At 46.4% G+C, this 27,162-nt stretch overlaps 1 protein-coding gene across 1 annotated transcript in view; it reads right to left on the minus strand.

The window, feature by feature from the left end:
- nrg3a (neuregulin 3a) overlaps positions 1-27,162 on the minus strand; it is a gene marked incomplete at both ends in the record, with an annotated part of 426,100 nt that overhangs the window by 135,441 nt on the left and 263,497 nt on the right. The window lies entirely within an intron of this gene.

The raw sequence follows: 27,162 nt of genomic DNA on the forward strand, positions 1-27,162 counted from the left end.
GGGTTCAGTGTCTTGCCCAAGGACATTTCAACGTATGGACCGGGGGAGGTGTGAATCAAACCGCCAATCTCTCCAATGGAGGACGACCCACTCTGGCCATTTCACGCACCAAAACTACACTACCCACAATGCAACGGTAGCCCGCAAACTCACTGCAGCGCCGCAAGTGGGCCGCCTCGGCTTCATTATTCATCAGCATTCAGGGCAGATGTCAACTTTCTAGTTTTGGGGGAGAAAGGGCCTCATGGTATGTTTTTCTCTGTTTGGGCCCCGAGGGGGGAGGGGAGCCCACAGTTACCTGGAGACCTCATCCCCACATTTCTGTCACTTTTAACTCATCCACTGTATGAGCCATTCGTGAATACACATATTTACCTCATTAGAGGAGGCCTCAGGGAAGACCCAGGACCAGGTGGAGAGATTAGATCTCCACACTGGCCTGGGAACGCCTTATGATCCCCCAGTTAGAGCTGGTTAATGTGGCCCGGGAAAGGGAAGTTTGGGGTCCCTGCTAAAGCTGCTGCCCCTGAGACCTGATCCAGGATCAGAGGCTGAAGATGAGGAGAGGAGACCAGACCAGACCAGACCACACTACACGACACAAGACGACACGACACGAGACAGCTGGATGTTTTGCCGTGTGCTGCTCATGAAACAGAAGCTACAAAAACATGCACCATATATATTTTTATATCTATTTAATCTGTGGCTCCTTCAGCTTCTGTATTCTGACAGCAGATTGAATCTCCACCTGTTGATATGATGCGACTCTGCGTCTGTTTTTACATGAATCCATTTTCCCATCCACAGACATTACGACCAAACACGATGTAGTGCTTTTACATTATTTGCATGCAGCTTTTATAACAGAGGACCATGAAAGCATCATTTTGTGCAGACTTCACTGGTTAATGAACAAAATGGCAGCCTGATCGCACCTGCTTTGCAGTCTTTTGCGTCATGACTCGGCATCTGTTTAATTCAGAAATAATGGAAAGACAACTGCGAGCTCCTGCTGATTTCACGTCTGTGCGTTCTTTCTTCTCTTCTCCGTCCTTTATCTCGCCGCTGCATCAGAATTCAATTACTCTCATACTCCCATATAATCACTTTTCATCCCTAACACTTTCCCTGGTCTGACAGAAAGCCTAATTACTCTCTGACCTTGTCTCCCTCTCCCTCTCTCTCTCTCTCTCCTCCTGAACCACCCATCTGCATGTGGATAACGGAGACGAACACCAGCTCAGACGTGTAAACCCTGGACCGCATGTCCACATGTGCACCTTTGGTGTGTAACCCAGTTCTCACAGTCCCCTGATCCAAGTCCAGTGCAGATCAAATGATATCATGAATCAAATCATCATCAAGTATCGCAAAGTGCCAATTACAGTCACAGAGATGAACAGAAAAAGAGAAACATCAAATAAAATCAGGAGAAGAAAGTTAAAAAAACCAGACCCTCCCACAGTCACGCACAGAGACATACACACATATGTTCATACACACAATCACATAAACACACACAGCCACGCTGACACACAGACACACACACTCACACCTATACAAACACTAGCTGTCACTACAGAGACATGGCCGAGCAGCGAGACCTGAGGTACAGAGGAGGCTAGAGGAAGCTGCCTTTGGGGGGGGGGCCAACCACACCGGGAGAGATACTAGTCCAAGGACGCAGGGAGCACCGCCACAGAGACCCCCCCAACCCGGGCAGACAGGAGCCTCCGCACCAAGGTGCAGAGCCCTCTAGTCGCCCGGGCCGGAACTGTCCACGGGATAGCACCCCCCACGGCCAGACCAGAGACAACTCCCAAACTGGCAGCACCCTGAGGAAACAGGGTCTGTGCCGACCCACACCCACCGCTCAGGCTTCTTACTTCAGCTCTTCATTTCTTTCACACTCATCCCACAGACACAGAAGCTCCTACAGTCTTAAAGTCTTCCATGTTAGTATATCAGTATGAGAGGCTCATCCTGGTCCTTTTAAAGGAGCCCTGGCACTGATCCTCGTTCCTGTGTGTCTGCAGCACCTCTGTTAGAACACGATAACTTCTTCTCCGTGTCAAACTGAACGCAGAACTTGGTAAATGGGTGGTAAGTTATAGAAAGGAAGACCCCTTTCTTCTCGTGGCTGTTGATGAGACATAAACATGTGTGCAGCATCGTCGTCAAATCAGAGTGTTGTTTGACTGAAGTAGCAAAACACATCAGCTCTCTTTAGTCGAGAGGAACTACGGAGAAGCAGCGTCGTCTTAGAGAAACAACCAAGTCCAGTTGCTTTTGACTGAAAGTCAGGTGACGTCGTATCAGACGCCAAACTCCCCGTAGGGAGGAGGGTCGGGACGGAGGACGGGTCCAGAACTCAGGACTCTGACCTGGAGGACCGGTGTTCAAGTCCTGGAAGAACTGAGACAAACCAGCTTTATCTGATCTGAACCAAGTCCTTTAGAGACTAAACTTAACCGTCACTTAACCGTCTCCTTTAGAGACTAAACTTAACCGTCTCCTTTAGAGACTAAACTTAACCGTCTCCTTTAGTGACTAAACTTAACCGTCTCCTTTAGTGTCTAAACTTAACCGTCTCCTTTAGAGACTAAACTTAACTGTCTCCTTTAGTCTAAACTTAACCGTCTCCTTTAGAGACTAAACTTAACCGTCACCTTTAGAGACTAAACTTAACCGTCACCTTTAGAGACTAAACTTAACCGTCTCCTTTAGTGTCTAAACTTAACCGTCTCCTTTAGAGACTAAACTTAACCGTCACCTTTAGAGACTAAACTTAACCGTCACCTTTAGTGACTAAACTTAACCGTCTCCTTTAGAGACTAAACTTAACCGTCACCTTTAGAGACTAAACTTAACCGTCACCTTTAGAGACTAAACTTAACCGTCTCCTTTAGAGACTAAACTTAACCGTCACCTTTAGTGACTAAACTTAACCGTCTCCTTTAGAGACTAAACTTAACCGTCACCTTTAGAGACTAAACTTAACCGTCACCTTTAGAGACTAAACTTAACCGTCACCTTTAGAGACTAAACTTAACCGTCTCCTTTAGTGTCTAAACTTAACCGTCTCCTTTAGAGACTAAACTTAACCGTCTCCTTTAGAGACTAAACTTAACCGTCTCCTTTAGAGACTAAACTTAACCGTCTCCTTTAGTGTCTAAACTTAACCGTCTCCTTTAGAGACTAAACTTAACCATCACAGTTTAAATCATATCTCTGAGCATCAGGTGACTCGTTATCTCACTGTTGTCACAGGAAACGGAGGTAAATGACCCTAAACGCTCAGAAACTTCACTAATTGTCTTCAAAGTTCACCTGGATCTAAAACATCAAGCATCTGTTTCAAACCGAGAGGCTCTTTTCCTCATTAGGCACATTACTCACATATTCTCACACACCTTTAAATGCACAGGCATGGGGGCAGGCACAGGAGCAACGAGTGTGTGTTGTTCTGCAGAAAGACAGGGACGTGACCCCCCGACCGACCAGGGTGCTGTGAATATCACTGCACAGCCGTCACGCTCCACTGCACCTATACAGCATACACAGGAGACACTCCTCTCTGTCACTTCTGAGGACACTTAGAGACTAAAGCACAACACGCAACAGCTGCATCAAGTAGCATCGAGTCACTGCACCCAAACCTGAACCTTACACTTACAAAGAGGCGCCATTATTTTAGTTAATACAACACGTTTACATGCTTTGATGCTTAAAACACACATTATATTTCTCATGTTGTCCTTTGCTGCAGCACCCGTGAAGCACCTCTGTGTGGCAGCTCTGTGCTCTGATTGGTCGGCTGGTCTGCTCTGCTGTGATTGGTCGACTGTTTATGCTGCGTGCCAGGAAATGTTATACCCCTTACCATATACGGAATCAATTATCTCAGCATCTGAAAACAGCTATATGGAAGCTAGCCACGTTAGCTGTGCAACATGCTAATGTTAGCTTGAACAGGTTAACTTGCAAGATAAATTTCAGTCCAAAGCAACTGGACTTGGTTATTTTTCTAGGAAGACGTTTCACCTCTCATCCAAGAGGCTTCATCAGTTCATGTACGCATCTGACCAGGACCCTGACCAGGACCAGGACCAGGACCAGGACCAGACTGGGTATGGACCAGGACCAGGACCAGGACCAGGCTGTGACTGGTCCAACTAGCTGGTGTGAGATTCAGGTTAGTGGCAGTTGTTGGCCACCACTGACTGCCACTCTAATGACGGTCGTTGGCACTTGGAGCACAAAGGGTTTCAGTGACATCATCGGCCTTGTGAGAGGTTAAAGACCTTGATCTCCACACCAGATAGTTGAACCAGTCCCAGCCTGGTCCTTGTCCTGGTCCTGGTCCTGGTCCTGGTCCTGGTCAGATGCGTAAATGAACTGATGAAGCCTCTTGGATGAAGGTGAAACGTCTTCCTAGACAAATAACCAAGTCCAGTTGCTTTTGACTGAAACTGCTTTGAGGAGAACGACGACCTGGACACATGAGAACAATCACAGGCTTCCAAGATAAACACCAAAAAAGCCTAAAAGTGTCCAAACTCACAGCTCACAGTTTGAGTCTGTGTGCAGCAGCGTGACCAACAGGGAAGTCTGGATCCTTCTACGGAGACAAATTCAGGAAATCTCTGATATCGAGCGACATGCTGTCATTCAGAGCTGAGCACAGCCGACCCAGACGGTGGGAGGAGCTCACGTCTAAATGCAAAGACTTCATTATTCGACGTTTGTTTAATTAAACATGACTATAAAACTACGTGTGTAGGTCAGAAAAGACAGAAAAGCAGAATAAGTGCTCTATTGGGGCGGCAGTAGCTCAGTCCATAGGTGACTCGGCTGGGAGCCGCAGGGTCGCCATTTAGAGTCCCTGTGTGGACCATGAATGGAGCGTGGACCGTGGCTGGAGAGGTGCCAGTTCATCTCCTGGGCATCGAACCCCCAACTGCTCGGGGCGCCGATCCATTGGCAGCCCCCTCGCTCTGACATCTCTTCATTAATTGCATGTATATAGGTCCTGTTTGTGCATGTGTGTGTGTTTCGGGCCTGTGTGTGTGTGTGTGTAACCTGAATAATAACGGATAATGTTGGATGCAGATTCAAGGCTGGTCATTATTCCTAGAGTGGCGTTTGTGTCCCAGTGTTTATTTTAAGTGATTGAAATGACTAAAAAAACAACCAGCAGCCGTGCGTGCACCATCTCTACAGGCTCGCACATGTTTAACATAACTATGACGGCCTCCAGAGAGAGAAAGAACTCTTTTTGACTCAATCCGAGGAGCCTCTCTCTGACGGGCCGGCATCAATACTTCCACGGGGGGCAGAGGAGTCAGCAGTGCGTCTGATCTCGCTGCGGGCGCTTTGCTTCCAGTCGTGTAAACTTGCTTTGCTGCATGTTTTGCATAATTTTTTGCTTCAACTAAGCAGAGCAGTTACCAAGCACACTAATAATTGATGGCGGTGCTGCAGCGAAAGTGCCCTTTATGGACTAACCACGCATCATTACTGGACTAAATGTCTAAATAGGTCTGCAGCTTTGCAAAGTGCTCTCCCTGCGTGTCACGGTGGAGTTTAGATGTCGACTTCAGATGGAAGCAAAGTAAGAACATGGAAATCTAAACCATGATATCATGAGATCCAAACATCTGCTCTGTGTATAATGAGAAACTACACACTGACTGGGACCAGCTGATGATAGTTCCCCCACAGGAGCAGTTTGTCTCATCTCCCTTTAAAAAAACACACGTTTATTGTTAAATATCCTGTAACATGCAGTACATACACCTGCAGCAGTCTGGAGAACACAACACAGTACCCTTCAACACATATCCTGTCCTCCTGTGTGCTGAACCTGGCCCAGGTCTTTATTCTTTAATTAGCTGCACACACACGCACAACATGGACCGCTCCAGTTGCTGGACACTGTACGTTTGCAGGGTTGCTCTGATCCATTCTTCCTGCATTTACCAATGAACAATAATGCAAAGTAATTCATGTATTTATTTTTGTCCAGAAGACAAAAAGAAAGTGGGGGCCGAGTGTAAACGGGACAAAATCCATGCAGGGAGAAGCATGGACGGATACTGGCACAGGGAGCCCATAGAGTCGCAGGGGCAGCAACTCCAGCAGGGGACCCCAAACTTCCCTTTCCCGGGCCACATTAACCAGCTCTAACTGGGGGATCCTGAGGCGTTCCCAGGCCAGTGTGGAGATCTAATCTCTCCACCGGGTCCTGGGTCTTCCCCGAGGCCTCCTCCCAGCTGGACGTGCCTGGAACACCTCCCTAGGGAGGCGCCCAGGGTTCATCCAGACCAGATGATCCTGAACCACCTCAACTGGCTCCTTTCAACGCAAAGGAGCAGCGGCTCTACTCCGAGTTCCTCACGGATGCTGAACTTCTCCCCCTCTCTCTAAGGGAGACTCCAGACCCCCTCCTGAGGAAACACATTTCACACGCTTGGACCTGGACCTGGTTCTTTGGGTCCTGACCTGGACCTGGTTCTTTGGGTCCTGACCTGGACCTGGTTCTTTGGGTCCTGACCCAGCTTTCATGACCACAGGTGAGGGTAGGAACCAGGACTGAGGGTAGATGCAGAGCTTTGCCTTCCTCCGCTCTCTTTCCGTCGTGTAAATAAGAACAACAATAGATTGCAGTCCCATCGCAAATGAAGATAAAATATCTCTCACATTGTTTTTTGCAGTACAACACAATTAAAAGCGTATTTGGAGCAGAGAGATTAAAATGTAGGAACACATTCCTCTGTGAATGTGTTAAAGCAGAGTAAAGAAAGCAGCACCGTGTGTGTGATCTGTTTAGGTCTTATTTACCCTCCCTGTGAGCAGCATAATCAGCCACAGCTTTGATGTGGTGTAATTATATCTCCCTATACAAACTTTAAAAGCTTGAACGTATGCCATAATAAAGGACATATGCATATCTATATGTACGCATAATTAGCAACTTTAAGGCATGTGAAAAGAGCGCCTTAAGTTACAGAAATAATGAGCTCACAGTGATAACGAGTCTTTTTCTTTCGCTCATCATCTTTTATAATTAAGAGTGTGAGCGTGGCTGCCATGACAACGTTATTTTATATCATTATCACACTGGGAGACATTAGCAGCCACCCTTGCGAGCTCGCCAGTTGCGATTTATGGCACATATCAAAGCTAATTCCACTGACTTCCGCCCTGTGCTGCTCCATCTGCACCGCTGATCGATCTGCCCTTTGCATCTCCATAAGCCGGCCTGCAGTACACTAATAGAGGAGGTGTAAAGTTACTTTGTGACCTTAATAAAACCTTCACTTTGTTCTTTAGCTCGCCGCCGCCGCCTCCTGAATCAAGTGGCTCAGCGGCACGTCGGCATTAAGGCAAACATCCCGAGCTCCTCTGGACACTAAATCTGTTCAACAGCCAGATCCACTCCTTATCCTTCCTACTTTGACGTTCTGTCGGCTCTACTGTGACACATAAAGATGCCACCTCTTCAGTCTCAGGAGTGAGACAGAAGAGAGCGAGGGAAAGTACACGAGTGCGAGCAGGAGGAACTCATTTAGTATCTAAAAAAGCGAGGTAAGGTTGGAAGGTTACGCTGGAGCGACGATAAAGGATTCAGTTTGAGTGAAAATTGTTTCCAGGAGTGAAATAATACCGTGCATTCAGAGCAGGGACAGAGCCAAAGGTCGTGCTGCTTCAACAGCAGAATCTGTCGGCACCACGTACCGCAGGGAGCCGCCTCCGCTCGGAAAAAAGCTTCCAAGGTTTTAATATTTAGTGAGTTTTTGATTCTTTTATAATTAGTGAGTCCCACCTGTGGGACTCCAACAAAGCATCAACGGTAAAACTTAGTTCTGTGGCTCTTCCCTCACTCCCACATCCCACAGCACAACAAAGCGTCACGCTCGCATCCACGGAACAATGGAAAGCTGGTTCCGCCGCTCCGTCTGAGAAATGAAAGTTTGATGAAGCGCTCTCTCTTCCTGCGCGTAAGTATTCACTACAGGCCCAGTGCAGACGTGCAGTAACACACATTCAGGGTGGGGCATCAGTGATGCGGTTCCCACGCGTGCTCGCCGCAAAGCAGCTAGACCAGGGGTCTGCAGCTAGACCAGGGGTCTGCAACCCCGCGGCTCTTTAGCTCCTTTTCAGTGGCTCTCTGTAGCTTTTCCAAAAATAAAACATGAATAACATGTTTTTTTTTGCACAGTAGTCGATCTTGCAACGGGAACACCTGTAATCTTGGAGTTCAAGGTGATTTTAGCAAAAAAATTCTTTGTGAAACTTAAATATGCATCACATCCTACGTCTACGGCCCAGCGCCTTCACTGCAGGTGCTAATCCGGAGTGTCAGGCACGTGTTGTCCGTACGCTGACCGCGGATAAACCCCCCAAAAACCTGTCAGAGGAAAATCGTGTCGGTGGACATTTATGTGCTTTCACATGATGATGTTACCTGTATGCTTGATGCTATGTGCTGAGACATTACTATTGAATATCTTTGAGTGTTTGACACTATTATGCTGGGAACTCTTCACCCGTGTGCTTATCCCGGTCAGAGAATACGAGGGACAACGTCTGAGTTTCACTTATTTTATATAGGGCAAAACGTTATGCTGCTAGTTGCGTACACACATGTAAACACGCTCACTGTAAGGACCCCAACACAACAACATAGCTGTCCCACATACAGCCTGACCCAATAACGGGCTAACTTAAAGATGCCTGACTAAATATTCAAACACTTAAGTCAGATTATAATCAACAAATTAACATCTTATTAACCTGTATTTGCATACTCTTAAGGGAATTTATAACAATTACAACAACAATTTTTTATAATAATAGGAATCAAATGTCAACAGTTTTCTTTATTGTCGTTCTATAATTTCATAATTATCATATAACTATAAATAAACCATTATAAGCTGTGACATCAAATATGTTTTACGGCTCCAGACGAATTTTACTTGGTGCAAGAGGCAAAAATGGCTCTTTTGACAGTAAAGGCTGCAGAGCCCTGCGCTGGACGTTTGTTTAGCAACACAATAACACGCGACTCAGTTGAACATGACGACCTTTGGCAACAACAATGCATTTCTGCTAGATTAACATGGGGAATATTGAACCTGTGAGCACGTGTTTAGTCTTCCACTTTGACCATTGCACAGAAATATCTCATTTGTTCTGAAATAAGATCCGTCAACTTTGGATTTTGATGCAGAAAATGACGTTTTTTAAAATATGAATCTACTTGAAGTGCAATTCAGATGGAAGCAAAGTGAAAACATGGAAATCTAAACCATGATATCATGAGATCCAAACATCTGCTCTGTGTATAATGAGAAACTACACACTGACTGGGACCAGCTGATGATAGTTCCCCCACTGGAGCAGTTTGTCTCATCTCCCTTTGAAAAAACACATGTTTATTGTTAAATACCCTGTAACATGCAGTACACACACCTGCAGCGGTCTGGAGAACACAACACAGTACCCTTCAGCACATGTCCTGTTCTTTGTCCTGTGTGCTGAACCTGGCCCAGGTCTTTATTCTTTAATTAGCTGTCCAGGAGCGACCGGCCGACCCCGTGTCAGTTTTATATACTGGATTTTACACGCGCACGCAGGCAGGCACACACACACGCAGGCACACACACACGCATGCACGCACGCACGCACCCACGCACACACACACACCATGGACCGCTCTAGTTGGACACTGTACGTTTGCAGGGTTGCTCTCATCCATTCTTCCTGCATTAACCAATGAACAATAATGCAAAGTAATTTATAAGTAATTTAATTTCCAGAGCACAGAAAGACGAAAAGGATTTTGATGCAGAAAATTACGTTTTTTTAAATATGAATCTACTTGAAGTGTAGTTCAGAAGATAGACGAAAATAAAACAGCATATGATCATAATTGCTGTTATATCTGACCCTCCACCTCTTGTCATATCTCTCTCTCTCTCTCTCTCTCTCGTTGGTTCAGTAAAGGACGGTGAGACAGACAGAGGTCTCTGCTCTGAGAGGAGTTTTGATATGAACGTAAAGAGGCAGGTTTGATCTGCTGCTGCATCTTAAAGGCTGTTAATGCTGATTGTCAGCGCATTTACACACTTCACACGTCTGTTTTCTTCAGTGTCATTATCGTTGGAACCATCGAAGGGAAACCACCTGAAACATGGTCCAATCATCGGCCAGCAAACTTCCAGAAGCACCGTGATGAGTGCAGGATAAAGGTACAGTTTGTAAGACAGTGCAAATACGTTTGAGAGCACCTGTAGCAAAAAGAAAAAGCCACGTGAAGGAAACCAGAGTGAAGCCGAATGGGTCCGACCTCGAGTTCTTGGCTGCGAACAGCGTAAGGTACGTGCACACAGAGTGACACAGACAGAAACACACACTTGTTAAACGGTCCCAGCTGGGTGTTTTCAGCAGCTGTGTCCCAATTCCACACTGCATTATAAATCTATCAGGGTTTATCACTGTGCAGTGCATTCACACTGGGAAAGTGACGAGACTAAGTAAGTCTGAGATGCCAGCGTGCAAACTTAATGTGCTTGATCTCTGAGAAGCACAGTTGATGGACGCTATTGTCCCGTGATTCAATGAGCATCAGACACGAGGGAGCTGAAGTTAGAGTAATTATAGATGCTGGATGACAAAAGAAGAGCAGATGACAGTTTGCAGAGTTCAAGAACGGGTTAATTGAATATGTGTCTAATTTCTTCCATTCTTATGGATCATATGAAGATTATTAAACATTCATAATTAGTATAATAAGTATACAGTGATGGTATGAATGATTTACAGTCCTGAGACCCTGCGAGGGGACGTTGAACACTCTCTGCTGTCATCTTGTTGGAGCAAAAGTACGACACGCTTATCGGTGCAAAAACAAGATCTCAGTCCCTCTGCAGCCGATCCCGAGACAAAACCTCCTCAAATGTTAGGGCTGAAACTTGAGCTTTAAGGTTGAATACCATCATCTAGTGTCTCAAGATCGTCGTCACAACAACAAACAATAACTCCAGCAGTGGGGTTGCCGGGTTGGTCAGATCCGGCCCAGTAGCTCCAGGAGACCGGAGTCTGTTTGAGCCTGTTTGAACCCGTCCCCTCCAGAAAATCACACCATCTAAACAAGGATTAGAGGAGTTTGACTGACAGTTAGCGTTAGCCGTTAGCGTTAGCCGTTCCAGCTAAGTGCAGATGAAAGTGATGCTAGCATCAAGGAGCAGCGTAGCCATGTGGGCGTGCGTTTGAATGGCGTTCCTCTCCTTTCTCTCAGTCCATGGAGTGAATGCTCGGCCTATAGTGACTCTGGTTGACATGTGACACATTTTAGCAACAGCAACGAGCTCCAGCAGTGCTGAGGAGGAAGCTGTCCTCATGTGACGACACGGGGACTTTACTATCGTTCATGCAAAGTGAAAGTAACAACTAGAAAATATGGGAAGACTGGGAAGAAAACAACGGTTTACAAGAGAATACATAGTTCTTGTAGTACAGAGTGTGTGATTGAGTGTGCGCGTGTGCGTGTGCGTGTGCGTGTGCGTGTGCGTGTGCGTGTGTGTGTGTGGAGCTTCTTCCTGTGAAGGTCAAAGAAAGTCAGCTCTCCAAAGGACTTTCAGGCGGCGACTTCAGGGTCAAGGTTGGAACCGGCTCCAGGTCAAGGTCAGGTTAGTCCGGTGATACACAGCACTACATAAAACTACACACATGGGTTACATAGACATGAGAGTGCATCACCTTTCACAGGTATAAACAGTATATGACAGTGAAGGAGGACAGGCTGATCAGGATGTGAACCAGGTCTGTCAGTGTGAGTCTTAGATAAGAGGGACACAGGGGCCTCAGTGTGGTCTTAGTAAACCACTGCAACTGGACTGACCAAAGGGTCCATGTGTCCTTTCCCTCGTGTGTGTGTGTGTGTGTGTGTGTGTGTGTGTGTGTGTGTGTGTGTGTGTGTGTGTGTGTGTGTGTGTGTGTGTGTGTGTGTGTGTGTGTGTGTGTGTGTGTCCAGGAAAGGTTGAGCTCCAGTAACAGAAGTGCCAGACTTTGACACGGGAGCTTGTCTGCATCCATCAGGATCACTGCTGTCATCTCCTCACAGTCCCCACCCACCTCTACACTTCCTCCACTCTCCTCTCCTCCCCTCTCGTCTCTCCTCTCCTCCCCTCCCCTCTCCTCTCCTCCCCTCTCGTCTCTCCTCTCCTCCCCTCTCGTCTCTCCTCTCCTCCCCTCTCGTCTCTCCTTTCTCCCCTCTCCTCTCCTCTCTTGTGCTACTGTCACATCTGCTCACATTTAAGAGATGTGCAAAGGTGTACAACGCACACCCACACCTCCCTCCCTCCCTCCCTCCTTCGCTTGCTCCATCCCTCACTCCTGCTCCTCCTCCCTCTCAGTAACACGCTGACAACAGACAAACGGATGTGAGGCAGACCTTCAACACATCATGTCATCTCCTGACAGCTGCCAGACTCAACCTATGGCCCACATGACCGGAGCTGGAAGATGGCAGAACGCAAAGCATTGTGGGGCTGCAACCCTGACATACTTCCTCCACTCTCAGCTGGACACGAACGGCCCCACAGTGGAGCAAGGAAAGAAAAGACTGGCTCCTTTATTGTTACATTATATTATATTATATTAAATTATATTATATTATATTACATCATATGTTTCTGTTTCTGCAGCACATGATTATCTTTTTATGGCCTCACTGTTAAACTATCTACTGGAAGCAGCTTCGCCAGTAAACTACTGTAAAATCACAGTGTCTCCCTGTTTTTTAGAGTTACAGTATATTACATAGGTGACTTGGTCGTCGGTTCAAGTCCCTGTGGACCATGAATGGTGTGTGGACTGGGGCAGCAGTAGCTCAGTCCATAGGTGACTCGGCTGGGAACCAGAGGGTTGCCGGTTTGAGTCCCTGTGTGGACCATGAATGGAGCGTGGACTGGTGGCTGGAGAGGTGCCAGTTCATCTCCTTGGCACTGCCGAGGTTGAGCAAGGCACCCAACCCCCAACTGCTCAGGGCGCTGGTCACTGGCAGACCCCTCGCTCTGACATCTCTCCATTAATTGCATGTAGTCGATCCCAGCTGACATCGGGCGTGAGGCGGGGTCCACCCTGGACAGGACGCCAGTCTATCACAGGACACATAGAGACAGTGTGGAGTTTGCATGTTGTCCCCGTGTCTGCGTGGGTTTTCTCCGGGTTCTCCGGTTTCCTCCCACAGTCCAAAGACATGCAGGTGTTCGGTTCATTGATGACTCTAAATCACCCGTAGGTGTGAATGGTTGTCTGTCTCTGTTTGTCTCTATGTGTCCTGTGATAGACTGGCGTCCTGTCCAGGGTGGACCCCGCCTCACGCCCGATGTCAGCTGGGATCGGCTCCAGCTCCCCGTGACCCCGATAGGGACAAGAGGATGAAGATGAATGAATGAACTGTGTGGGTTTTTTCTGCTGACTCAGCTGTATTTCCCGGTGTTTCCATGAATGTCGCTGATTCCCGAGTCAGAAAACTCGACTCACAGGTGATAGTTGGCGTAGGAATACGCACGCTTCTCTGCTTTGATCCAGAGAAGCATTCGAGAAGCATCTGGCTTTGAAGCTGAACTTGAGATTCAAAATATCCTCTTTATTCATTTCTTCTCGAGGAGGTTGGTTCCTGCTTTTTACCCACAATGCTTCTGCTGCATCACTTCCTGTCACAGACTACGGGGAGGGACGAGGGTCATAATCACAGAACGTGATCGGTATTGTGCATCGGCCCGTATGAGAGTTAAGGTATGGGAATCAGTATCCGTAAAGAAAACATTTCTACTTTTAGTCACAAACACATGAACAGTTATTCTGAGAGCTTTAAAAACTAAATCAAAGTCACGACCAATGGGATTAAAAGGCTTAGTTAGAAAGTCGTTATCAATGAACAGAAATGCCCTCATGGAACAACAGCTTCTCCACAGCAAACGTCTGCTTTTCACGTAAGATTTAATTGTCAGTAATTGGAAAATAGGCGACGTAATAGGACCGTTACAGGGCCTGGAGTTGAAGATGTCAGAAAGATCATTAGCTGAGTTTCAGCGTGACAGTGACCTTGACTACGTTTTGAATCTGGAGAGCATGAAATATTCATGAACACTTTAGAGGAGGAGGAGGATGTGCAGGCGGGAGCTGCTGCATGTAAAGATGGTGTGTGTATGTGTGTGTGTGTGTGAGCCCTTGTTACATTTGTTAAATGCGTGTGTGTGGGCGCCTCACTATAGGATACATGTGTGCTTACGTGTGTGAAATCAAATCTCGCTCCTCCGAACACACTGACGAGGAGCTGCTTCGTGTTCGTCGGAGCGGGAGAGAGAGAGACGTCTGCGCTCGAGGCGGCGCAGCCATTTCGTAGTGAAGTGCAATCCGGTGCAAACATACATCAGTGGGACGGTGCAGCTTCCAGGTAGCACCGCAACTCAAGACCTGCTTAATATTGCACACGCAGCTCGTCTTCACTTATTCTCTCTTTTCTATTCCCCCGCTCCGTCTCTTCTCATATCTGTCCCTCTTTCTCAGGCTCGTCTGTTCTCAGCAACCCTTTATGCAAATATATATTTTACTCTGCGTCTTCCTCCTTTTTACTGTCACGTTCACTTTCCCTCTCGTACGTGCGGGAAACTCACCGCGGCACCAGAGTTCAGTCGCTTGGGAAACGTTCCCCGAGGAAGGCGCGGAACACGACGGCGTCTTTGTGGCCTGCTTAAAACTTTCCCTTGGAAATTCAATAGTTCTACTCTCTTTTTGTGCATTTGGTCCCATAGTTCTCCATCCTGCAGGAGGGGGCAATGCAAACTCAGCCAGAGTTTTGGAGGGAAAAGGAGGAATCATTTGCATACATTTGCATCTCATTAACACATCAAACCTGCTGACTTGAAAGGGGTGCCTTGATTAGCAACACCGCCAAATGATTGTACGTCTCCCTCCTCACTCCTCTCTTCCCCTCGTCCTCTCTCTCCTCAGCTTCACTGCTTAGTTTTCTTACTTTTACACTTCACAGCTTGCATGTGTGTGTGTTTATGCATCATTACAGAGGTTTATTCTGGAAGATCCCTCAACCTTTGATGTCCCAAACACTTCCTATGACCCCGTGTGCGTCTCTTGCCTTCTCCCTTTTTCTGCCTCTCGCTCTCGTCTCTCACCAGGAGGTCATGACTCTCCCTCGCCGTCTCCTCGGGGCACCGCTGACAGGTTTGGCTCAGCTGTCAAACATTTTCAGGCTAAGTGTGCATGTGTGGTATGTCTCCGAGCACGCCTACAAACACACGTGGCCAAATGTATCACGAGCCTCCTAAAGAATGAGCTGGCTGTGTGGGGGTTGGAACATGAATGTGCTCACAGATTGGTATCACTGATTCATCCTGGCGGTCACTCACTCCAGAAGCAGAACAGGAAGTGAAATGATCTTTACACATGAAGATGTTTAGATTGTGCCCATTTCACGGAGCGGTGCAACCATTGACCTGCAGTCTTTGGTCTGAATATGTCACTCAGATGAACAGTTTCTATGTAGAGTCACTAAACCTAACACTGTCGATGATGCGGGCGACGTGGTCCCTTATTTTTCCAAACCTTCCAGGGAAAAACACGTTTAAGGTAAACTTATAAAGTGCTGATAAGTCTACTTTAATGTATTGTCGCTGCTTTAGCCATCAGCTATCCAATTTTCGACCTTGCTAATTGGACATTAACTAAATGAGGCAGCACTGGGATCAGACGGTCTTCATCAGGAGGTCCAAAGCAAAGAGTCGGGATTAGAAATGGCTGCTGTTTGTTGTTTGCATCACAACATCCACACTAAAGTACACGACAAGTTAACCTATGGACCTATTATGCTAATCCTTATTTTCTCTCTCATATATACAGAGAGTGACATATTCAGACCAAAGACTGTGTGTCAAAGGTTGCACCGCTCCGTGAAATGGGCATAATCTAAACATCTTCATGTGTAAAGATAATTTCACTTCCTGTTCTGCTTCTGAAGTGAGTGACAGCCAGGATGTGCTTTATTACATAAGTCAGTGATAGGTTTTATAATGTTGGATGTTCATGCTAAACATGACCAAAGCTTCAAATGAGGTAAACGTGTGTAGATCTGTTCAGGATACAGACACGCCGGGCATTCACAGGAGCCAGGATCACAATTAGTCCAAGTACCACGACACACAACAGTGGTGGATCTGACAACCATTTAAAGTTTCCAAACCTGCAGCGCTCTGCCCAGGTCTTTATTTCCTGTCACTTCCTGTCACAACACGAGAATGTGAGTCGTTACACCGACGTCACTCTGTCTCTTCTGATGATATACTGGCTTTGACAGATTCAGTCCCACTGTTTCCAAAAGAGCAGATTCCCAACGTTATTGTTTTGTCGTAAGGCGATTGAGTATTCTTCACACACACACACGCACACGCACACACGCACACGCACGCATACACACGCACGCACACACACGAAAGAGCCTTAATTGGATGCTCTGTGCTGTTTACCAAACTGAGTGAGCTAATACAATTGCACAATTAAACTTGTTAAGTCTTGCTGATTAAAACTAAAAAAAGACGTCGATACAAATCACTCGCATGGTGAGAAGTTGGAGAGCCGAGGAAACGTCACTGAGAAGTCGTCTTGAAAAAACTCAACAGTCACTGCAAACAGAACAAACTCAATAGATACTTACACTTCAGTCATTTGCAGTGCAAGAAGATGCATGCGGCTCTATACTTATGCTAAAAATTCTGTACGGTCGTGAACCAGGAAAGACAAGTTAGGTTTTGATCCCGTTTGAATTGAATTCAATTCCTCTTTTTATCGACTGAGCAGTGAAAGATCAAGCAAGTGTAAGTTTTTGTTGGTGAACGTTACGTCTTGGTATGAAACACACACACAGGCATCGAACCTTCAGGGCGACGTCACTTATTCAACTTTTGGGTTTCATTACATATTTTCACAGTTTTCAGGGAGGCAAGCGTAAGAGTTAAACTTCCCTACACAACGTGTAGAACATCGGGACAAGACTGGATGCATCAGGTAACTTTACATTTGAACTCATGCTACACTATAACGTTAAGATGCTGCTTATTGAAGCTTTTCTCTGTTCATTATTCACATGAGGAACACAGTGATCAAAGTGAGTACGCAGTCAGAGTGACGCTAACGGCTAACGCTAACTGTCAGTCAAACTCCTCTAATCCTTGTTTTGATGCTGTGATTTTCTGGAGGGGACGGGTTCAAACAGGCTCAAACAGACTCCGGTCTCCTGGAGCTACTGGGCCGGGTCTGACCAACCTGGCAACCCCACTGCTGGACTTCTTTTTTGTCGTTGGGACGACGATCTGGAGACTCTAGATGACGCTGTTCCGCTCATTCTACACATTCAACCTTTAAAACTTTAGAAATCAACCTACATTAAAGCAAAAAAAAACAAGCCAGTGCTGCATTTTCCTTTCTATTCAAGTACAAGATGTCGCTCCGTTAGCTAGAAAAGAAAAGAAACAGTAGAGAAGATGAAAAACCTGAGGGATGAAGGCTGGTTCCTCTGTACTCTCCGTTATACAACACCCTGATTGAGCTGCCAAGAGATCATTACGCCTTCATTTTGTGCTAATTAAATCGCAGCACAGTGACATGCTGACGTTTGGCCACCACCGCTCACACACTCAACTTCCCTCAGTCACCAAACCGTCCATTTCCTCACCGTCCTGGTTTATATTCACCCCCCCCCCCCCCTCCTTGGCTCCCTCCCAGCTCCTGTTCTCCCTCCCTAGGCAGGCTGAGTGCTCCTCTTGGCGTCCTGGAGGATTCACTCGCCTGAAGCAGCGCCTCCGAGCCACAATGCCTTCTCTTATCTGTTTAATTTCCCCCCACATCGAAAACATGCCGCGGCATCAGCCTTGTTTATTACTGTCACAGAGAGACACCGGTGGCACTCCCACTGGTGTGCCATTATTATCGCACAGATGGCGACAAGGGCGGAGAGAGATAGACGGAGCAACAAAGGCGGGGAGAGAGAAAACCGAGTGGGAGAGTCAGGGAAGGGTAATGGGGGGGAAACGGGAAGAAAGCGAGCGAACGAGTGAACAAAAACAGGTGTTTTCCATTTTAACCGCAACCAGATGGTTTTCTGAATGTAGGCAGAGGTGGAGCACATGCCCCCCCCCCCCACCCCCTATAATAAAAATACACCTTTACATTACAAGAACACACACACACACACACACATGCACACACACACACATGCATGCACGCTTCATGCTATATGGTGAACATTGGACACACCCGTCCCAGAGGCTTTTTCCTGTCAAGGTAAATTCCCACTGTCAGAAACTATAATGTACAGAACGCACTGACCTCTCCGTATGCTCATGTGTTGGTCCATGGGGGTGGGGTGGGGGGGTATAGGGTTAGGACAGACATCCCACGTGTGTGTTTTATTGAGTGGATGCATACATCCTTCCGAATGCCCAGAGGAGACACTTCAGGACCTTGGAGAGCGACATTTTCTCACTCCGACTTACTCACATTTCTACACACTCACAGTTTGAAGCCTGTCGATGCTCGTCTTCTACGTAACGATGCTCATTTGGACAGAAGCTGAGCCTTTAACAGACAAGCAGGCAGCTGAGCTCCAGTTCACCTGTCCTGGAGATTTGTCCCAGCCTGTCTCCACAACATCCACTTATGAGCCTGTCAGCTGTGTGTCTGCCTGACGTGACTGTGACGGCTGATTTAACCCACCACTCCTCATCAATGTCGTGGCATTTGTCAACTTCCTGCTAAGATGTGGGGTCTCACAACCGACTGCTGGACGGCACTCACAGCTACGAGCTACAGAGCGACAGATGATTGTACGTCTGCACCGTCGGCACTTTGTAAACAGCTGCATCATCTTTGATTCTTCTGTTTGTGATCTGTATCATGATTATCATCATTATGCTATAATATATGACAAAATAATATTTATGCCATGTGTTTACAGATAACGTTAAGAAGAAACTACACACGTCAAGTTTAGATGTATAAACTAAAACAAGTCGACTAAATATTTACTGCAACTCGTCGTTTTTCAGTAAATTACGAAGCATCGATGAGATTTTCTTCAGAAACTATGGAACAGCCCACACATGTGAGAAGACAGCCTCATAATCAGATATTATTTATAGGAAACTGAAACTGAAAAGCATGTCAAATAGTGAAGCTGCTTCATTTCTGCAGATTGTTCTTTTTAGTTATTTTCATTTATTTCAGGCAGCGTTCATTACAACAGCATTTACACCAAACACGACAACATTTGATGCAATCTGTGCCTGAAAAGGAGAAGAAAAACTCATATATCCCCCTTTCTCTCATCAAGTGTCTTAAACAGAACGTGTGTCGTCACTTCCTTAAGTTATGCAAGTAAATGTAAATAAACACAAACATAAACAAAAAAAAAACAACACCTTACATGATGTTTAAGCAGCTGATCCACTTGAAGTAACTTCGATCATTACAGTGTTTAGCAAAGAAACATGATGAAAAAGAAATAACAAACAAAAAAGCAACACATATGAATGTCAGGACAACGAGTCCAAGATGGTGATGAAGTCGATTACTGATTTAAGATGACCCTCCTTATACAGAGTGGGCCTCATTTGTCAGTCTTTTTGTGAAAACAGGCGCAGATCTGAGCGCAGAATCGATCGTATGACAGGACCCACATGTGATTTATGAAACATTGCTATCGGACCAATCTCAGCGTACGAATGAGCAGGCCTTGATAAATGCGGCGGTCAAACATGCAGAGGAGAAACACTGGTTAGAAAAGAAACTTTTCCGACACAGAGATCGGCATCTTGACATCCGTTTGTATAGTCATTCAAATGTGTGGATGCTTTGGCGATGCTTGAGCTGGATATCCAGCATGTTACATAGCTTCACACCTCGTACCGACACACAGACGCCTTAGCCTTCTTCTTTAGAGGTGAGCAATCACATAGTTTTACGTCCACTACTGCCACCGACCCATGGATGGACTTTCTTCCACCAAATGCATAACTAAGCAATGCATTGTGGGTGATATCCTCCTCTGGAGTGATCCCTCAGCCCTCTGAGGGTCCATCTCACCAAGTTACCTTCAGTTTTTCAGACTGTTGGAAGGACACTTAAGATGGAGGTGGGGATTCCCCAGAGGGGAAGTGAACAAGGGGAAGTGAACGAGTGTAGGACCACTAAAGGAACGCAGCATCTGTGTAACGATGGTCAGGGATGACAACTGTGATCGACATGCGATTGGTCAAAGGGGTGTATGGACGTCACTTTGATGACGTGACTCTACCGAACGAGGAAGTGGAGTCCATGTTTATATCCAGTCTATGAGAAAGAGAAACACGCTTACGCTCACCTGAAACACTGTTTGAGCCCGGATGACTTGTATTTCTTCTTTTAAAAATGTATTTTTTTAATTGGTTAAAGTTTATATTATCAGTGTACAGTTAACTGGGTTATTATCTTGTAACATTTTCTATAAAAATTATAAACTATGGAATATTTTACAGGCCAATAGGATTAAGTTTGGCACCAGGACGCAGTCATTCCCTCCCAGACGCTTCAGGTACCTGCTCTTTTTTCATTTTAATATCCTTGTTCCCTGGCAGCTTAGATGTGTGTTATTGCTGCTATGTCTTCAATTTCATGCATGCCTCTTGTTAATTGGCTTACTAGCTTGTGTGTGTATGTGTGTGTATGCATGTGTGCACGAGCCGGGCGAGGTATATTATGGATTCCACTGAGCAGCCACTCTTTACACCTGTGAGGTCCAGGTCAATCTGGTGGCGCCGGTGCGTGGCTGAGCGCTTTGGAAAAGCCTGAGGTCGTCCAGGAAAGGAAAGTCCCGAGTCCAGAGAGACAAGAGGGGAGGATGAGGAGGATTGAGAGCGAGGGAAGGAGGATTACACTGCAAAGAGAAGCGCTTCACATGCTGCGCACCTCCCCCTCCCCGCGCTTGTTTTGTAGCTTGTGCCCACAAACTCAGAGACACTGTGATGAAGTGATGTTTCACACTTCCAGAACCATTCGATCTGAAGGCCCGTCCGGTTCTGTTTACTCTTTGTGGTTTTGTTGTGAAGACGTTCGATTCGGTCACAGTTTGAAAAGCGAGCTGAAGAAGCACGAGAGGATGAGATGAACAAAGTTTTCAAAACAAACCTCAACTTTTATTTCTTCTTGTTGTCAAAAATTTCTCATTTCTACAATTGACCTCCATGCACGCTTCTTCTTTTATGAGTTTTGTTTGGATTATCTAACTTGTCAGGCTCTTTCTGTTCCTTTCAGAAGCTCCTCTCACTCCAGAGAGAGGAGTCTGTGATGAATCAGATGGATGAAGTAAAAGAAGAAGGTGGGAATAGCAAAGCGGTCCGAGACGACGGACAGACTCGACTTCACTGACGACAGCCGGTAGAAAATCTCAATCACGAAGCAAAATCGCTCAGTAAAAGAATGATGAATATGATCCAAAAATATTGCCGACTGCACGTTTAAGCTAGCCTGTAAAGTTATCAGTATGCTAATTTAGCTAGCTTTAGCTCTCAACAGTAAGAGTGCCTGTCTGTTCACATGAGGAGCGCAGTGAGACCGAACAGATCAGTGAGAACTCAGCTGGAGTGTGTCGCTTACCGCCTGATTAAACCTTTATGCCTCCTGTTGAACAGGTGTATTGATAAAGTATTGGCTGTTGGAGCAGCTCAGTCCTGACACACACAGACAGACAGACAGACAGACGGACAGACGGACAGACAGACAGACAGACAGACAGACAGACAGACAGACAGACAGACAGACAGACAGACAGACAGACAGACAGACAGACAGACAGACAGACAGACAGACAGACAGACAGACAGACAGACAGACAGACAGACAGACGGACAGACGGACAGACGGACAGACGGACAGACAGACACACAGACAGACAAACAGACAGACAGACAGACAGACAGACAGACAGACGGAGGAAATGCTGCAGGCTGATAATTAATTACACCAAAAAATTGAAAAGTACAGATAAAAGAACTGGTAGTGTCTGAGCTTATCGATGCAACGCTCTCAAATAATCGAGCCCTGGGGCCGGTTTGATACCGAGACGTCCTCACTTCATAACTGATGCTGAGAAAATAGTCCTGGACCTGCAGGAGGATTTACAACGTCCTGAAGAAGACCCTCAAGCTGGTGAGAGGTCAGATCCACACACATCTAAGCTTCCAACACACAAACTGTGCCAGGGGTGAATCTGTGTATGCGTGTGTGTGTGTGTGTGTTCAGTGTCCAGGTCTCATTGGCTGAGGCTTTGCAGTGAGCTCTTCCAAACCCCCGCTACCTCCCCCCACCAGGGGAGATTGCCTCTCTGTCGCTCTGGACTGGACTGGACTTCCTCTCGACTGAGGAAGATGAGATGGGCTCCGCTAGCTCGTGATGCTAAGTGGACTGAGGGAGACCCTTTGTTGCCCGGCCACACCAGCAGGAGGAACTGAATAACAAATGGGCCAGGACTGGAATTATGGCCCCTCTGAAGACAGAATAAACAAACTGTCTGTTGGCTCAACAGAGCGACTGAGACAATCATGAAACTGTGGATCTGTCGCTCAGAGCGCCGCCGCAAAAACCCCCCTCAGTGTGAAAGAAGGAGAGAAGTCAGTGTCTAACGTGGCCAGTAGGGGCGAGTATTTTATAAGTACCGTATTTCCCTCACTATAAGGCTCACCACATTATAAGGCGCATAGAACAGACGCTACAGTGGAGGCTGGGGTTATGTTCTGCATCCATTAGATGGAGCTGCGCTAAAGGGAACGTCAACACAACAGTCAGGGGAGGTCGTCTTGTTGCTTCCTCCACTTCGGCACCATTGATTGGTTCATGTTCAACTCTCTGGCTGCTGCTCTATTCCCGTGTTCTGCTGCGTGACTAATGGCCTTGAGTGTAAACTCTGCGTCGTAAGGGTGTCTCTTAACAGGAGCCATTTTGGGCTCTTTACACAAACACACACATGGAAATGAAACGGCACGCTTCACGCAGTCGTATATCTCAACATGCACCGCGCGTTACTTCTTCTACGGGGGAAAATAGAGTCGGCGGCTGCTCACCGTAGTTGGAGACCTGTTGTGGCTCAATATTGGTCCATATATAAGGAGCACCGGATTATAAGGCGCACTGTCGCCCTATAGTGCGGAATATACGGTAATGTTTCGGCAAATAGTGAAGGGAAGATAGAACAACAGACACTATTTGAACCAGTAACTTGATTAAACCATCATTAAGATTTTTGTTCTAATTTATCAAATGTATCATCAACACGAGTGAACGCTCTGGCCTCTCGCCACGTTCTGAAAATATTATCTTGGCACACTGACTCATTTACTGGTAAGCTGAGCACTAATGATTAAATGCCTGACAATGTTGCCTAAAGCAGTGAGCACTGGTGTGTGTGTGTGTGTGTGTGTGTGTGTGCACACACAGAGGGAGGACGCCGGCTGTATGAGTCACGTCGAGGCCCTCCCCTCTCTGCACGCGTCCCCGTGGGCGGACAAACACAACGGTCACACGGCGGCAGCGTTAAACAGCGCTCTGGGGGACGATCGGCGCTCGTTTTACAACCGCTGACATCTGATACTTGAGTCGGTCTTTGGAGCAAATCCTTGTGAAAAGGATCAAGTTTCATGTTGCAAATAAAAATGATTAATTACGTGACTAAAAACGCCACAAACGGCCTCAGTTCATCCCCATCGAACGTCTGGATTGATCTTTTCCAACCTGATTCGTCTTGATTTGTCGTGAACACAAATTAAATAAGATTATGCATCGATCCCGTGCCTGGGTGGGATTTGTCATTCTGCTTTTAATAAGGATGCATAACTGTCTAACAGCGTAAGGTATTAGGTAACTTTTATTGTACCCGAGGGGAGATTTGGCTGCAGGTAAAAAGAGTAGGCTGCTTACACACACACACACACACACACACACACACACACACACACACACACACACACACACACACACACACACACACACACACACACACACACACACACACACACACACACACACACACACACACACACACACACACACACACACACACACACACACACACACACACACACACACACACACACACACACACATAGAAGACATTAATGATAAAAAACGTTGACATAACAGTGGCAACAGTGCTCCAGACACAGAGACATAGTTAAATCTCATATATGTATATTTCAGGGGATAAGATACAGAATAAAAGTCATCCTAACAGCTAAGCCAGAATAAGTAATACATGTATAAATACATTAAGAGGCTGTGCAGTCAATAAGTTACATAAATCAGTGTGTAGTCTAAAAACCTAAGTGATATTTAATATTATGACAGCTGAGGGAACAAAACCGCCTCTGTATCTTTCAGGGCGCCCTCCCACTGTGCGTGCGTCCCGTGCCCCGTGCTTTAGGGTCCTTGTCCCCCCCTCCAGGCCCGTTTGTACTCACACTACCTGGGCCTCGGAGAATGCTTCTTGCTGCCTATACGTCATCACGGCGTAACACGTCACACGCATTGATGACGTCATGGCGATGCGTGGCTTTGTTTCCAGATCTTTCCGTAGACCTCAGAGTTTTTGTGCGGATGCTGAACTTCTCCCCCTCTCTCTAAGGGAGACTCCAGCCCCCCTCCTGAGGAAACACATTTCAGACGCTTGGACCTGGACCTGGTTCTTTGGGTCCTGACCTGGACCTGGTTCTTTGGGTCCTGACCTGGACCTGGTTCTTTGGGTCCTGACCCAGCTTTCATGACCACAGGTGAGGGTAGGAACCAGGACTGAGGGTAGATCCAGAGCTTTGTCTTCCTCAGCTCTCTTTTCGTCACAACGGTGCGGTAGAGCGACTGCAGCTCCGCCCCCGCTGCTCCGATTCTCCGGCCAAACTCACGCTCCATCGTCCCCTCACTCGTGAACAAGATCCTGAGGTACTTGAACTCCTTCACTTGGGGTAAGGATGGAGCATTAAAACTATTTTACTCATCAACTTAACATCCATCCGCCTGCTTCAGTCAAGGGTCTGTTCTAGACAGGGAACAAACAATCATCTGCCAGTAAACCTACCTCTGATTTAGCCTCATGCTAACATGAATGAAATATCAAAATTGTGCGGTTCATCCAGATTTTCTAAATGTTAGCGGACTGAACGTGTGTTTTAAGCTGCTACAGGAGCAAACACACACTGTGCTGAAGCGACGGAGAGAGAACAAAGTGGCTGGATGATGTAATTCCTCCATGTCTTCATTTGAAAGTTCAGTTTACTGTTCGTGTCAACGCATTATTCTGCTGTACACATTAGGATTTAATGTCTTTTCCTACCATGTGTCACTGCTTCTTGTGTATTTTTTCAATTTAGAGGCTTAGTTACATTGCTGAGGACACACACACACACACACACGCACACACACGTACACACACAGATTTTCACTCGTACCCCACGGGAGGTGAAACAGGCCCTTTGAAAAACAGGTCGAGTGGAAGTCTCGCGGTTAGATTTTGGAAAGAAGTTGTTCTGGGACTTAATTAGTAAAAGGCCCGGCATTTGAACAGGCTAAGTGCCCATGAGCTCTACTCTCAAATCTGGGACAACCAAGACACACACACACACACACACACACACACACACACACACACACACACACACACGAACACACACACACACAGATCTCTCTATACAGTACACACAGAGTATTTTTAAAGGGACAGGTCTTATAAATATCCACCGACAAAGAAAACCTTCCCAGTAAATCTTTTGTTTATCAAATAATCCAAAGTGTTTGAACCACGACGGATCATTTGGCTCGGATTTGATGCAAAGCAAAGATAAATGTTTCTGTCTAATCCAACTCTCAGCTCTTGATCCTGATGCAAACAAACAGTCATTTACTAAAAACACGACTCTTCCAGCCGAGCATCGGGACGGCATGGGAGTAGCAATCTTCTTATCTTAGCGGATAAACTATGACTATGACTGTTTAACGTTTGATGAAACGCCTTTTATCGCCATGACAACACAAGATGAATAAAGTTTTCCACGCTCACTGAAGGAGGAAACATTCAGAGACACCTCTCAAACCAATATAATAAGTAATCGGTGCTCAACCGCTGCAAGCTAAAGGTTATTCCTTCAGCCATTCGTCACTGAGCCTCACATGGTGCCGGATCACACCCTCTACACACCCTGATGTCTCCCTGCGTACCTGTCCTCTTGTGTCCACTCCTCGTGTCAGTTTGTCTCACTTCTCTTCGTGTTTTGCCTTCGTGTTTAAAGCACCTTTTGTAAACAAGTTTATTAAACTTGTTAATACAGTCTCCTGAGTTCCGTGTCTGCATTTGGGTCCCATCCCCCGTGTCTTCTCCGTCACCCCACGTGAGACAAACGGCGATCCAGTCCAACAAAGTCTCATCTCAGCCAGATACAGAATGGCCACGTCACAAACTCAGTCCCCAGAAACAAACGTCAGCGTTCTATGTTTTGGAAAACTACAGAAACGTTGATATGAAATTACGGTTTACGGTTAAATGAGACAAACCAGACTTTCAACCTAAATGGTAAATGGACTTGTACTGATAAAGCTCCTTTCTAGTCTTCTGACTACTCAAGGCGCTTTCACAGTGTTTGTCACATTCACCTGTTCACACAGACATTCACACTGTCATCAGTGTGACAAACACATTCACACACCCATGAGCAGCACAGCAATTCGGGGTTCAGTGTCTTGCCCAAGGACACTTCGACATGCGGACCAGGGGAGGTAGGGATCGAACCGCCAATCTCTCGAATGGAGGACGACCCACGACTTTCCAACTCTTAATTTCCGATACCGATATCACCCGATACCCATATATGCAGTTTTGTTAGATAACAACATCACATATTGTGGCATTAACACAATATGCCTAATTTTATTGCGATGCCCCACTGGATGCATACATTAATGCAACATGGCTTTTCAAATGTAAACACTGAAAAATTAATTTATCTGTTTGTGTTTTTAGAGAGAATATTTGGCCTCAAACAACACTACAGACAATATCAC

The sequence above is a fragment of the Echiichthys vipera genome, assembly GCF_963691815.1.
Source record: "Echiichthys vipera genome assembly, chromosome: 11".
NCBI lineage: Eukaryota > Metazoa > Chordata > Actinopteri > Perciformes > Trachinidae > Echiichthys > Echiichthys vipera.